Below are 15,738 nucleotides of genomic sequence, written 5' to 3' on the forward strand. Positions count from 1 at the left end.
ATTTGCCACAATGTGGACACTCCGCCTCTCTCGGCGATCATTTCCACCACCGTGATCGAGGTGACTCGGCGTGGTCACAGGGGTCGATCGCGTCCTCGTCTAGAAAAGCCCAAACGCCTCTAGACTGCTCGCATCATCTCGAAATCTCTTCGATGCTTGTTGAAGAGACTTTCCGAGGACCTCTTTCGAATTCTCCGGTTCCCACATCACTTTTTGTTTCTCCTTTCTAAGCTCTTGACTTTACAAGCTCGCTCAACAAGTACTACGAACTCTCGTATCTCGAGAATGCCAACAAACATCCTTATATCATCATTCAGCCCATCCTCGAGCGTTTACACATAATAGCTTGGACGAAATGCATTCTCGCGTCTGGCTAAGCCTCACAAACTTTCGTTCGTAGTCGGTAACGGACATAGAACCTTGCTTAAGATCAAGAAATTCCCTCCGCTTTTGGTCGATGAATCTCGACCGATATACTTTTTCCTAACTCGGTTTGAAAGAATTCCCAAGTCACTTGCTCTCTAGGCACCACGAAGTCGAGTACTCCACCAATAGTAGGCGGACTCGCGTAGCAAGGAGATGGTACACTTTAAGCACTCATCGGGTGTACAGGATAGCTCATCAAGCACCGGATAGTGTTATCTAACCAAAATTCAGCTCGCTCGGCATCATCATCATCCGTAGCCTTAAATTCAGTGGCCCCATGTTTTCGAATCCTATCGATGGGGCTTACTTGACCTTATTTGGTCATCCACGGAGGTATTGTAGGGGGGGTTGCATTTTTCGGGAATGGAGGTTGTGGAACAGTAGTGTTGGTTCGAATGTATTGATTAAACCATTCGTTCATCACACTATAAAAGGCTTGCCTAGCCTCGTCATTAGGATTGCTGGCCATAGGTTGAGAGTCCGCCGGCTGTCCCTTGCGCGAGCAGCGCCACACTCTCCACATCATCAGCTATCGCTCGGTTGGGATCGGGATCCATTGCTATAAACAAACACAAAGTCAAATTGTCAGAAATCACCACACTATCGATTCATCATTTAATGGCATGTATAGCTAGACCCCAAACACATCACGGTAGTCCTAGAATCGACTAAACCGTGGCTCTGATACCAATAAAATTGTAACACCCCGAACCCGAGACCATCGCCGGTGTCGGACACGAGGGGTTAGCAAGCCAAGTTCACTTGTTTTGCCCATCCATTGGATATTTCCAGTCAGGCTGGAAAAACTGCATCACTGTCGCCTTAAAAATCATATCTCGAGTTTCAAAACTCGGAAACTGGTTTCGTAAATTTTCCCTGAATTTAGACTCATATATCCATCCATGGATTTATTTCTAGAATTTTTGGTTGGGCCAATTGGTACAGTTTATTAGTTAAAGTCACCCATGTTACAGGGATCGACTGCTCTGACCTTCGCGCGGAATAACTTGAATATCTCTCTGTACAGGGCTTTAATGCTGGTGCCGTTTGTTTCTAATGAAACTAGACTCAAAATGGAATCTGTACATATAAGGTATGTCTCCTAATTATTTTTGTATAATTTATAGTGAATTTTTAAAGTTGCGACAGGGAACCCAGAAACCATTCTGGCCCTGTCTCACAATAGCTTTAATATCTCTTAACCTGTAACTCCTATGACCATTTCGTTTCTTCCATAAGAAAATAGACTCATCAAGGTTCATTTACATAGCTTATTCACTATTTAATTCCATTCCTATGAATTTTGGTGATTTTTCACATTCACGCCACTGCAGCTGGCAGCGTCTGTTTTTAAGGTAGGGCTTACCTATTTGGTAGTCTCCATGAATCAACTAGTCTTGCCATACATAGGTTCATATATGATCATTTTAACCATACCAATGGCTGATCATATGACCAACATTCCTAATTCCAAGCCATAGCCACATCATGACACCAAATATATATATACAAACCACAATTAGTCTAAGTTCATGCTTCCTTTTCAAGCCATTTTCGCATGGCCGTACATACTTACATTACAACATATTCAACAAACATGAGGTAGTCCTATACATGCCATCTCAAGTTCAACCAAAATTTATACCAAAATGGAGGCTTGATAGTGTGGATGACTTGACTTCAACGATCCCAAATCCGATTGCTTGAGCGAAATCTAACAAAAACCGAGAGCCAAAGCAACGGGTAAGCATTTTATGCTTAGTAAGTCTCAAGGAATATAATCAACTCTAATTACAGCAATACATTCACATAGCCAAATGCATCATTTCATTTATACACATTCTTACTTCACACTTCATCATTATATAATTTCACAAAGTATCAATCAATTCAATAACTGAAATTCATTAGTCGATTGAGCGAATGTTGCTCAAACATGTCGACTTTCCAATGCACATATAGCGTACCTTATCCTTTGGGCTTTTCGAGTGTCTTGATTGAATTCATTACAGCAACCAACACTCACCTCCAGCCCAAGATTCTTCGAATATAACCGGATATAATTACGCACAAATGCCTTGGTCTTAGCCCGGATAGAATAACTCGCACGAATGCCTTGGTCTTAGCCCGGATATAGCCACTAGCACAATTGCCTTGGTCTTAACCGGATATAATTTCCAGCATAATTGTCTTGAGATTTAGCCGGATATCGTTCAATTTCCCATGAACACATACATCAATTATCATTGGACATACATAATTCATTTTCGTTACTAAGGCTCAAACGCAATTATAGTTACAAGCATATTCGCCTTGGGACTTAGCCCGTATCATTCAATTTCTCATACACACATAAATCAATAATCATACACATCCATACTTCATCTCACATAATTCAAGTAAGGTCACTTCTTGAGGACTTACCTCGGATGTTGTCGAACGGCTTTTTCGGCTATTCGATCACCTTTTCCTTCCCTTGTCCAATTGTGGCCCTTTTAGCTCTTGAGCTAATTCAAACAAATTCAATTTATTAAAACCTCATTGTGCTTGCTTATGGCGAATATGACAAGGATTTTAAATGGTCATATGGCCACTCTTTAGCTTGAATACACAATGGTCATGCACATTTTATACTACATCAAGCAAATTCAATACAATTTATTTGAGCATCAAGGAAATGCTAAGGCCTTCAATAGGCTACCCAAGGCCGAATATTCATGTACATGTTGAGGTCAATTTTGCACTTAATACCTCACAAAACAGCATGCAATTTACTAATTAATGCTTTGCACATTGTGGCCCAAAACTTATAATATAGCATCAAGCACTTATATGTGTGCTAGGTCAATTGTGCTTGCAATTTCACAAGCATTCTTCCACATTTTCTTCTTTAAACCAATATATTCATCACTTAGTTCATAACCAAACATAATGTGCAATCATATATATGCATATATGAGCATGGCGAATTTTCAAGGTGTCCATAGCCATCCAAAACACAAATTTTAACTAACATGCAAAAGCATGAATCATGCTCAAGAATGCATCATGGCCGAATATGACAATCATGCTCCTTTTCAACTTCAATCATAATAAAACAAAGAGAAAACTCATAGTCTTACTCAAGAGTAGACAATCCATCTTTGCATGCATCATCATCAAGCTTCACACTTAGCATGCAATGGCTTTATCACTATAACAACTTTGGCCAAATACCATTTCCATGGCATACCAAAGATTTGAGCCATGGCTAACATGCACATCAAGTTAGCAACCAAAACATGCATGAAACTCCCAACACAACCTCATACATACCTTAATCTTGATGCAAATTTAGCCAAATCACCTTCTAGATCTCTTCTAAACAAAGGAAATGAAGCAAAATCCTTCTTCCTCTTAGTATTTTCGCCAAAAGGGAGAGAGCAAGCATGAACAAATTTTTTTTTGTTTTTCTCTTCTTGGTTGCACGGCAATGGGGTATGCTACTCTCTCACACACATTTTTTTCATTCTTTTCTTACCCATGCTTATTTGTTTACTATTTCTCCCTAATGCCCAACAAAACATGTTTCATGACATGTTTAACCCATATCTCTTTGTCATGGCCGGCCACTACTTGTAAAAAGGGGGAATTTGACATGCAAGTCCATTATTTTGCATGCATGCTTTAATTAGTCATCACCCCTTTCCCTATCGTATTTTCAAAGTTCACTACTAAGTCCTTTCTAGTGGAATTCACCTTTATAACACTAAATCAATCATCAAAAATGTCATACCTGAATACACACATATTATAGGCATCAAATAAATTTTAAATTATTGTTATGCCTCGGTTTTGTGGTCCCGAAACCACATTCCGGCTAGGGTCTATTTTGGGCTGTCACAACTCTCCCCTCTTAAGAAATTTTCGTCCCAAAAATCTTACCGTAAATAGGTTTGGATATCGCTCTTTCATAGAGTTCTCGGTCTCCCAAGTAGCTTCTTCTATCCCGTGCTTGAGCCATAACACTTTCACTAGCGGAACCCGCTTGTTTCGCAACTCTTTCACTTCTCGTGATAGGATACGAACCGGTTCTTCCTCATAACTCATATTAGCTTGAATTTCAATTTCTGATGGACTAATCACGTGCGATGGATCGGATCTATAGCGTCAAGCATCAAACGTGAAAGACATCGTGAACCTTTTGAGTTCGGGGCAAAATCAAGCGATATGCCACCGACCGACTCGCTCGATATCTCATATGGCCCAATGAACCTCGGCTCAACTTGCCCTTACGGCCGAACACGAGTATCTTTTCCAAGGCGATACCTTGAGAAACACTTTATCACCCACCGATACTCGATATCCTTACGCTTTAGATCCGCGTGCGACTTTCGACGATCGGAGGCTATCTTCAGACTTTCACGGATTACTTTCACTTTCATTCAAAGATCCCTAATCAAATCCACCCGAAAATCTTGCTTTCACCGAGCTCGGTCCAAAACAATGGTGTACGGCATTTACGACCGTACAAGGCCTCGTAGGTGCCATCTTAATACTTGATTGAAAGTTTGTTGTTGTGGCGAATTCAATCAATGGCAAATACCGCTCCCATGAACCACTAAACTCGAGGACGCAACATCTTAACATATCCTCAAGTATCTGAATTATCCGCTCGGATTGACCATCGGTTTGGGGGTGAAAGGCGGTCTGAAATGCAACTTGGTACCCAAAGCTTCTTGCAACTTTTTCCAAAATCGCGAGGTAAATCTCGGATCTCTATCCGACACGATGGAAATAGGCACCCGTGTAATCTCACAACTGAGAAACGCATAAATTGGCTAGTTTGTCCATTGAAAAATCAGACGTCGGGGATAAAGTGGGCCGACTTAGTCAATCGATCTACCACGCCCAAACCGCATCCTTCTTACTTGTCGACAATGGCGGTCCGGATACAAAGTCCATTGTGACTCGATCCCATTTCCACTCGGGTATCGTGATTGGTCAAGTAATCTCAAGGCACCGATGTTCCGCTTTCACTTGTTGACATATTAAACATCTCAAACAAAGTCGAGATGTCTCGCTTCATACCATGCCACCAAAACCGATGTTTCAAATCATTGTACATCTTCGTACTCCCGGTGGATTGCCATTCGGCTACAATGGGCTTCATTCAAAATTATCGAAATGAGTTCAATTCTTTGGGACACACAGACGACTTTTGAACCTCACACAATCGTCATCGTCGATTTGAAACTCCGAGTCCTTGTTCGGAACACACGCAGCCCGTTTTGCTACCAACTCATCGTCGACTTTCTGAGCTTCTCGAATTTGGTGTGTCAATAATGGTTTGGCTTCCAATTCAGCCACTAACACACTGTCGGATCGGACAGACAAGTGCACATTCATCGCTCGTAAAGTGAATAACGATTTACGACTCAAGGCATCCGCAACCACATTCGCCTTTCCCGGGTGATAGTCAATGATCACTCAATCCTTTAACACTCGAGCCAACGCCTTTGTCGCAGATTTAAGTCTCTTTGGGTCATCAAATATTTGAGACTCTTGTGATCCGAGTATACATGGCACCTTTCACCAAATAAGTAATGTCGCCAAATCTTTAAGGCGAATACGATGGCGCCAACTCGAGATCATGAGTCGGATAATTTTTCTCTTGTGGCTTTAATTGCCTCGACGATAGGCCACAACTCGACCTTCTTGCATTAATACGCAACCTAACCCAAGTAGAGAGGCGTCGCTATAGATGACAAACTCCTTGCGGACTCGGGTTGCACTAGAATTGGGGCTTCACCAAATAAGTTTTCGCTTGATCGAAACTTTTTTGGCATTTCTCCGTCCATTCGAACTTAACGTCCTTTTGGAGTAGCTTCGTCATCGGCGTGGCTATCATTGAGAAGCCTTTACAAATCGTTGGTAATAACCTAAGAGCCCCAAAAAGCTCCGAACCTCAAGAATATTTCTGAGGCTTCCAATTAAGTATGGCTGAAATTTTATTCGGTCGACTCGAATACCGATCGCAGATACCACATGACCCAAGAAGCTAACCTCTCTTAACCGTAACTCACACTTGCTGAACTTAGCATATAATTGCTTGTCCCGTAAAATTTACAAAGACTAACCGCAGGTGTTCAAAGATGTTCGGTCTCATTTCTTGAATAGACCAAGATGTCATCAATGAACACGACTACTAATCGATCCAAATATGGTCTAAAGATCCGATTCATTAAATCCATAAATACCGAGGGTATTAGTGAGCCCAAACGGCATCACTAGGAACTCATAGTGACCATATCTCGCTCAAGGCGGTCTTGGGCACGTCCAATCTCGGATTCGCAATTGATAGTAGCCCGATCTCAAATCTATTTTCGAGAACACCGAGGCTCCCTTCAGCTTGATCGAACAAGTCGTCAATACGTGCAACGGATATTTGTTCTTTATCGTCGCTTTATTGTCGACGATAGTCGATGCATAGTCGCATGGTTCCATCCTTCTTCTTCACGAACAACACCGCGCACCCCAAGGCGAAAAACTCGGCGAGCAAAACCTCTATCCACCAATTCTTGCAACCGAGCTTTCAACTCCTTTAATTCCGTTGGTGCCATACGATACGGAGCTATCGAAATTGGAGTGGTACCAGTACCAATTCGATGCCAAATTCTATTTCCGAACAGTGGTAAACCCAGAATACTGGGAAAACATCCGGTATTCACAAACCACGGCACAGATTCGGTTTCTTCTCGATTCCTTGTCATCGAAAGCGTCGCAAGGTACGCTTCGCACCCTTTTCTTACATATTTACGGGCCAACATCGGCGATATTACCGGCAACCCTTTAAGTCCGTGGACTCAACCCGAATTATTTCATTATTCGCGCACCTCAAATCGATAGTCTTGCTCTTGCAATTTACAACCGCATCGCATGGTCAACCAATCCAAACCAAGAATAACATCGAACTCATCGAACGGCAAAAGCATCAAGTCCGCGGAAAACAAGAACCTCGGAACACTAGGGACTTTTCTTGCACACTTTGTTGACAAGCACGTAATGACCCAAGGGTTTGACACCGAATTACAAACTCAAGAGACTCAATGGGCAAAGTCTTCTGGATGCTAAGGTTTCACATATATATGAATGAGTAGAACCAGGTCAATCAAAGCAATCACATTTGTATTGAAAAGAGTGAAAGTACGGTAATAACATCTAGAGAGGCAAGATCCTCGCGTGCGCGATGGCATAAGTCCTAGCAGAGCACGAGCCTCGGATCCGATGGTAGCATCTCTAGATCCTCTCGACCGCCACCGACATTGCCCATATTTCTAGGTGGCCTACCTCGGCGATGGTAGCACCCGGGTTTGCACTGACTTACATTCTGCTCATGCATCCTCGGGCAATCCTTCATAAAGTGGTCGGCCGATCCACACTTATAGCAGAGCGATCACGAAACCAACAGCTCCCGAATGCCATTTGCCACAATGTGGACACTCCGCCTCTCTCTCGGCGATCATTTCCACCACCGTGATCGAGGTGACTCGCGTGGTCACAGGGGTCGATCGCGTCCTCGTCTAGAAAAGCCCGAACGCCTCTAGACCGCTCGCATCATCTCGAAATCTCTTCGATGCTTGTTGAAGAGACTTTCCGAGGACCTCTTTCGAATTCTCCAGTTCCCACATCAGCTTTTTGTTTCTCCTTTCTAAGCTCTTCTACTTTACAAGCTCGCTCAACAAGTACTACGAACTCTCGTATCTCGAGAATGCCAACAAACATCCTTATATCATCATTCAGCCCATCCTCGGCGCCATACATAATAGCTTCGGACGAAATGCATTCTCGCAGCATCGCTAAGCCTCACAAACTTTCGTCGTAGTCAGAACGGACATAGAACCTTGCTTAAGATCAAGAAATTCCTCCGCTTTTGGTCGATGAATCTCGATCGATATACTTTTTCCTAACTCGGTTTGAAAGAATTCCCAAGTCACTTGCTCTCTAGGCACCACAAGTCGAGTACTCCACCAATAGTAGGCGGACTCGTAGCAAGGAGATGGTACACTTTAAGCACTCATCGGTGTACAGATAGCTCATCAAGCACCGGATAGTGTTATCTAACCAAAATTCAGCTCGCTTCGGCATCATCATCATCCGTAGCCTTAAATTCAGTGGCCCCATGTTTTCAATCCTATCGATCGGGGCTTACTTGACCTTATTTGGTCAGTCACCGGAGGTATTGTAGGGCGGGGTTGCATTTTTCGAATGGAGGTTGTGGAACAGTAGTGTTGGTTCGAATGTATTGATTAAACCATTCGCTCATCACACTATAAAAGGCTTGCCTAGCCTCGTCATTAGGATTGCTGGCCATAGGTTGAGAGTCCGCCGCGCTGTCCCTTGCGCGGAGCAGGCGCCACACTCTCCACATCATCAGCTATCGCTTCGGTTGGGATCGGATCCATTGCTATAAACAAACACAAAGTCAAATTGTCGAAATCACCACACTATCGATTCATCATTTAATGGCATGTATAGCTAGACCCCAAACACATCACGGTAGTCCTAGAATCGACTAAACCGTGGCTCTGATACCAATAAAATTGTAACACCCCGAACCCGAGACCATCGCCGGTGTCGGACACGAGGGGTTAGCAAGCCAAGTTCACTTGTTTTGCCCATCCATTGGATATTTCCAGTCAGGCTGGAAAAACTGCATCACTGTCGCCTTAAAAATCATATCTCGAGTTTCAAAACTCGGAAACTGGTTTCGTAAATTTTCCCTGAATTTAGACTCATATATCCATCCATGGATTTATTTCTAGAATTTTGGTTGGGCCAATTGGTACAGTTTATTAGTTAAAGTCACCCATGTTACAGGGATCGACTGCTCTGACCTTCGCGCGGAATAACTTGAATATCTCTCTGTACAGGGCTTTAATGCTGGTGCCGTTTGTTTCTAATGAAACTAGACTCAAAATGGAATCTGTACATATAAGGTATGTCTCCTAATTATTTTTGTATAATTTATAGTGAATTTTAAAGTTGCGACAGGGAACCCAGAAACCATTCTGGCCCTGTCTCACAATAGCTTTAATATCTCTTAACCTGTAACTCCTATGACCATTTCGTTTCTTCCATAAGAAAATAGACTCATCAAGGTTCATTTACATAGCTTATTCACTATTTAATTCCATTCCTATGAATTTTGGTGATTTTTCACATTCACGCCACTGCAGCTGGCAGCGTCTGTTTTAAGGTAGGGCTTACCTATTTGGTAGTCTCCATGAATCAACTAGTCTTGCCATACATAGGTTCATATATGATCATTTTAACCATACCAATGGCTGATCATATGACCAACATTCCTAATTCCAAGCCATAGCCACATCATGACACCAAATATATATATACAAACCACAATTAGTCTAAGTTCATGCTTCCTTTTCAAGCCATTTTCGCATGGCCGTACATACTTACATTACAACATATTCAACAAACATGAGGTAGTCCTATACATGCCATCTCAAGTTCAACCAAAATTTATACCAAAATGGAGGCTTGATAGTGTGGATGACTTCGACTTCAACGATCCCAAATCCGATTGCTTGAGCGAAATCTAACAAAAACCGAGAGCCAAAGCAACGGGTAAGCATTTTATGCTTAGTAAGTCTCAAGGAATATAATCAACTCTAATTACAGCAATACATTCACATAGCCAAATGCATCATTTCATTTATACACATTCTTACTTCACACTTCATCATTATATAATTTCACAAAGTATCAATCAATTCACTAACTGAAATTCATTAGTCGATTGAGCGAATGTTGCTCAAACATGTCGACTTTCCAATGCACATATAGCGTACCTTATCCTTTGGGCTTTTCGAGTGTACTGATTGAATTCATTACAGCAACCAACACTCACCTCCAGCCCAAGATTCTTCGGAATATAACCGGATATAATCACGTGCACAAATGCCTTCGGGTCTTAGCCCGGATAGAATAACTCGCACGAATGCCTTCGGGTCTTAGCCCGGATATAGCCACTAGCACAATTGCCTTCGGGTCTTAACCCGGATATAATTTCCAGCATAATTGTCTTCGGGATTTAGCCCGGATATCGTTCAATTTCCCATGAACACATACATCAATTATCATTGGACATACATAATTCATTTTCGTTACTAAGGCTCAAACGCAATTATAGTTACAAGCATATTCGCCTTCGGGACTTAGCCCGGGTATCATTCAATTTCTCATACACACACATAAATCAATAATCATACACATCCATACTTCATCTCACATAATTCAAGTAAGGTCACTTCTTGAGGACTTACCTCGGATGTTGTCGAACGGCTTTTTCGGCTATTCGATCACCTTTTCCTTCCCCTTGTCCAATTGTGGCCCTTTTAGCTCTTGAGCTAATTCAAACAAATTCAATTTATTAAAACCTCATTGTGCTTGCTTATGGCCGAATATGACAAGGATTTTAAATGGTCATATGGCCACTCTTTAGCTTGAATACACAATGGTCATGCACATTTTATACTACATCAAGCAAATTCAATACAATTTATTTGAGCATCAAGGAAATGCTAAGGCCTTCAATAGGCTACCCAAGGCCGAATATTCATGTACATGTTGAGGTCAATTTTGCACTTAATACCTCACAAAAACAGCATGCAATTTACTAATTAATGCTTTGCACATTGTGGCCCAAAACTTATAATATAGCATCAAGCACTTATATGTGTGCTAGGCCGAATTGTGCTTGCAATTTCACAAGCATTCTTCCACATTTTCTTCTTTAAACCAATATATTCATCACTTAGTTCATAACCAAACATAATGTGCAATCATATATATGCATATATGAGCATGGCCGAATTTTCAAGGTGTCCATAGCCATCCAAAACACAAATTTTAACTAACATGCAAAAGCATGAATCATGCTCAAGAATGCATCATGGCCGAATATGACAATCATGCTCCTTTTCAACTTCAATCATAATAAAACAAAGAGAAAACTCATAGTCTTACTCAAGAGTAGACAATCCATCTTTGCATGCATCATCATCAAGCTTCACACTTAGCATGCAATGGCTTTATCACTATAACAACTTTGGCCAAATACCATTTCCATGGCATACCAAAGATTTGAGCCATGGCTAACATGCACATCAAGTTAGCAACCAAAACATGCATGAAACTCCCAACACAACCTCATACATACCTTAATCTTGATGCAAATTTAGCCAAATCACCTTCTAGATCTCTTCTAAACAAAGGAAATGAAGCAAAATCCCTTCTTCCTCTTAGTATTTTCGGCAAAAAGGGAGAGAGCAAGCATGAACAAATTTTTTTTTTTTTTTCTCTTCTTGGTTGCACTGCAATGGGGTATGCTACTCTCTCACACACATTTTTTTCATTCTTTTCTTACCCATGCTTATTTGTTTACTATTTCTCCCTAATGCCCAACAAAACATGTTTCATGACATGTTTAACCCATATCTCTTTGTCATGGCCGCCACTACTTGTAAAAGGGGAATTTGACATGCAAGTCCATTATTTTGCATGCATGCTTTAATTAGTCATCACCCTTTCCCTATCGTATTTTCAAAGTTCACTACTAAGTCCTTTCTAGTGGAATTCACCTTTATAACACTAAATCAATCATCAAAAATGTCATACCTGAATACACACATATTATAGGCATCAAATAAATTTTAAATTATTGTTATGCCTCGGTTTTGTGGTCCCAAACCACATTCCTATAGGGTCTATTTTGGGCTGTCACAATGAAATCTTCAGAATAGTGAGAAGTGGAATTGCAATCAAATCGAAATGTAACTCACGATTCCGAGCAAACTAATAAAAAAATAAACAAACATAATAAAGAAGATTAAGGAGTTATAACTCGATTAGAAACAACCATAAATATTTCAAAAGATAATAATGAAAATAAGTTGAAGAAAATTAAAAAAAAACAACTAAAACAAAATTAAAAGAAAGATAAAATAATAATAAACTCAATGATATCAATAAACTTAAAGGTAATTGTAATGAAAATAGTAAAAAAACACGAAAAAATAGAAATAACAAAAAAATAATAAAATATATAAAAACTTAAAATATAAAAAATTAAAGATATAAGTATAAGAATGATAAATTAATTAGTAAAATAAAAATAAATAATATAACAATTAATAATAAATAAAATAAAATTGGGGTGATTAACCCAGTTTTCACATGGCCATGGACATGCCCGTGTGTCCAGGCCGTGTGACCTGCCAGACCATGTGTGTTTTCCTTCACTTCTCCCATGCTTATGTGAGATGCCACACACCCGTGTGGCCAAGCCGTGTGGGTCATATAGCCATGTCGCTAGGCCGTAAAACTCTTTGACTTTGAAAAAAAATTAACTCTAGGTTTCACACGGCCTAGGACACGCCTGTGTGTCTAGGCCGTATGGGTCACATGGCCATGTCGCCAGGCCGTGTGTGTTTTCCTTCTCTTCTCCCACGCCCATGTGAGATCCCATACACCCGTATGTCGAGGCCGTGTGCTCCACACACCCGTGTGTCTAGGCCATGTGGGTAAAAAACACACATTTTTTTTTTAGATTTTGAAAATTAATTACTTTTTTTTAAAAAAAAATCATGAAATAATGTTAAGAAAATTAGCATTGTTAACACTCGGGTTGCATCCCAAGAAGCCCTTATTTAAAGTCTAAGCTCGACTTACCTTGTATTCGCAAGGTTATGGTGGTTCATGGAGTCGAAACTCCTCTTTCTCACTGTCAATTCTATTATCAACATAAGGTTTTAGCCGAGTAATATTTACTTTAAAAGTGTCAAATTTAGAATGATTTGCCTCGACTGTACTTTATGGGAAAATATTCAATATCGTAAAAGAAGTTGCTCCGTTTGCATTAAGCTCTGAAGTGGTGATTCGAGGGTTCATTTTATCCAACAATACCTGATCGCCAACTTTAACTTGGTTCGTCCCATCCTTAAGCTCGTCATGGAGTCGCTTTGGTTCATCCTGTATTCTAGGTTTCTCATTGACGTGTATCCGCCATTCATCTGGTTTATCGATTTGTAATCTTCTTTCTTCATGATTTGTTCTATTTTTGTCATGTAAACTAGATTGCAGCTCTGTCACGTTTTTCTAAGGTGTTTCCTGCAAAGAATGTTGAGCCACAAGGTTATTAACATTAACAGAACTCGTAATATCATTTTGATCACTAGATATCCTAACAGAATCACGAGCTTGGAATTTAATCGTGTCATCACCTACATGAAGTATTAACTCACCTGTACCAACATCTATGATAGTTCTAGCAGTTGCTAAAAAGGGTCGTCCTAAAATTAACGGTACGTCACTATCCTCATTCGTGTCTAGAACAACAAAATCAACTGGGAAAATAAATTTATCAATTTTGACGAGTACATCTTCAACAATACCCATAGGAAATCTAATTGTTCTATCTACCAATTAAATGCCCATCCTAGTTTGTTTGGGTTTCCCACATCCTAGCTATTTAAACATTTTGTAAGGCATGACATTAATACTAGCCCCTAAATTAGGTAAAGCATTATTAACACTTAAACTACCAATTAAATAAGGAATAGTAAAACTCCCTGGATCTTTCAATTTGTTGGGTAGTTTATTCTGCAAAATGCCTGAGCACATTGCATTTAGCTCCATGTGCAATGAATCATCTAACTTTCGCTTATTTGCTAAAAACTCCTTTAAAAATTTAACTGAGTTAGGCATCTACGAAACAGCTTCAATAAATGGTAAGTTAAAATGCAAATTTTTCAAAAGTTTAAGAAATTTACCGAATTGTTTATTTGTACGGTCTTTCTTTGTCGTGTTGGGATATGGCACATGAGGTGTATACTCTTTACTTACCGATTTTTGTTTACTGTAGCTTTCATCAACCTTACCTTTACTTACAATGCTTTCTTAACTTGGTTCTGGTTTGGACTCAACTAACCCTTCTTCATCTCGAAGAGTAATCGCATAGAGCTGCTCACTTGGGTTAGTTTCGATGTTGCTAGGCAAGCTATCTTGTGGTCTTTCTAAGATCAGCTTAGCAAGCTGACCTATTTGATTCTCGAGCCCTTTAATCAACACTTGCTCATTTTTAAGCGTTGTTTCGGTGTTTTGGAAACGTGTTTCAGACACCAAGATGAATTTCGTTAGCATCTCTTCAAGGTTCGACTTCTTCTCTTGCTAGTAAAGTGGTTATTGAAAACCTGGAGGAGGTTGCGGTCTTTGATTACTTTGACCACCCCATGAGAAATTGGGATGGTTCCTCCAACCTACATTATAAGTGTTACTATAGGGATTATTTTGAGGTCTAGAATTGTTACCCATATAGTTGACTTGTTCGTTCTCTGTGCTAGGGTTGTAGGATAGATATTCTATGTTGTTCACCCCTCCTCCATTTGTATCGCACTACATCACCGGATGTACCTGTGTAGAACCATACAAACCTTCAATTTTTTTATTTAAAAGCTCTACCTAGTTAGATAACATAGTGACCACGTCAAGGTTGAAAACAATGACTGCTTTGTTAGGTTTTCTCCTAATGACTTGCCACTGATAGTTATTCATTGACATCTCTTCGATAAATTCATAAGCCTCCTCAAGTGTTTTATTATTCAAAGTACCACCGAAAGCTGCATTGATTAGTTGCCTTGTTGAAGGGTTCAAACCGGTGTAGAAGGTTTGAACTTGTAGCCATAAAGGTAACCCATGGTGAGGGCACCTTCTCAATAGATCCTTATACCTCTCCCATGCATTGTAAATGGTCTCTAAATCCATCTACACAAAGGAAGAGGTATCATTCCTCAGTTTGGCAGTCTTGGCCGGTGGAAAATATTTCAACAAAAATTTTTCGGTCATTTGGTCCCATGTAGTGATGGACCCTCGTAGTAGAGAGTTCAACCACTGTTTAGCTTTATTACTCAATGAGAAGGGAAATAACCAAAGGCGAATGGCATCATCAGAAACTCCATTAATTTTGAAAGTATCACAGTACTCCAGAAAGTTAGCCAAATGAGTATTTGGATCCTCATTTTGCAAACCATCGAGTGGAATAAACTGTTGGATCATCTGAATGGTGTTCGGCTTCAGTTCGAAGATATTTGCAGCAATAGCAGGTCTCAAAATACTTGATTCATCCTTGCTAAATTAGGCTTGGCATAGTCGTACATAGCATGAAGAGTAGGATTCTGATTTACAGGATTCGAAGTAACCACAGGAGGTAGCGGATTATTCTGATTTTCAGCCATCTCCTCAGTAATATTGGTA

General features: G+C 40.3%; 1 non-coding gene across 1 annotated transcript; it reads left to right on the top strand.

Moving 5' to 3' along the window:
* Positions 1–15,175: 15,175 nt before the first annotated feature.
* On the top strand, positions 15,176–15,282 carry LOC128281907 (small nucleolar RNA R71). Its single transcript, XR_008272190.1, has one exon. It is a non-coding gene; the product is annotated as a small nucleolar RNA R71 (small nucleolar RNA).
* The last annotated feature ends 456 nt before the right edge of the window (positions 15,283–15,738 follow it).

This window comes from Gossypium arboreum, chromosome 1, assembly GCF_025698485.1.
Source record: "Gossypium arboreum isolate Shixiya-1 chromosome 1, ASM2569848v2, whole genome shotgun sequence".
Lineage (NCBI taxonomy): Eukaryota > Viridiplantae > Streptophyta > Magnoliopsida > Malvales > Malvaceae > Gossypium > Gossypium arboreum.